The 647-nt window shown below is 35.7% G+C and overlaps 1 pseudogene; it reads right to left on the minus strand.

The window, feature by feature from the left end:
- Nucleotides 1-279: 279 nt before the first annotated feature.
- LOC134898144 (5S ribosomal RNA) lies at nucleotides 280-400 on the minus strand (annotated as a pseudogene).
- Nucleotides 401-647: the final 247 nt, after the last annotated feature.

Here is a 647-nt window from a genome sequence, read left to right on the forward strand (position 1 = left end):
GTAAATAAAGATGATAATAATGAAAAACAAATATTGTGTCTATTTGTAAATCTTGTAATCTTATGTAGCCAGCAACCTATTAGTGTGGTTATATATCCCAGAAATAGTGTTAAAGTGCTTTATAGGTTTATATGAAACCGTGAGGTTCATGTGAGCTAGATTAATGGGCTGAGTGCTTAATTCAGTATCTAAATTAAGTGAAAAATGCATATACGTGATAAAGGAGAGATAAAAAGAAATATATTTAGGAATAGGAAATTTCCTATGTGCCGCCATTTATTTCTACAGCACCTAGTCTTCCCAGGTGGTCACCCTCCTTGGTACTGACTAAGCCCATAAAATGCTTAGCTTACACGATCGGGCGAGAGTGGGCGTTTACCATCTTGGTATGGCTGTAGCTTAGTTTAGCACATATTTTCCTTCAAAGAAAAATCTATCATAGATATAGATTCTAGAAAGAAAGACAACCAAACTTATACACCATGGTGTATAATAATTCTTATCTGTATGAAGAAAGGGAAATCAAAGGAAGGGAGAAATTACGTAGCTCTCGTTATATCCAGCCGGGTGCAAGGTCTTCAATTGGAAAATTCAAAACATTTCCCTTCTTGAGAGCAGGTTAGCAAGATCACCACTTCTTTTACCTA

Source organism: Pseudophryne corroboree, chromosome 3, assembly GCF_028390025.1.
Source record: "Pseudophryne corroboree isolate aPseCor3 chromosome 3, aPseCor3.hap2, whole genome shotgun sequence".
NCBI lineage: Eukaryota > Metazoa > Chordata > Amphibia > Anura > Myobatrachidae > Pseudophryne > Pseudophryne corroboree.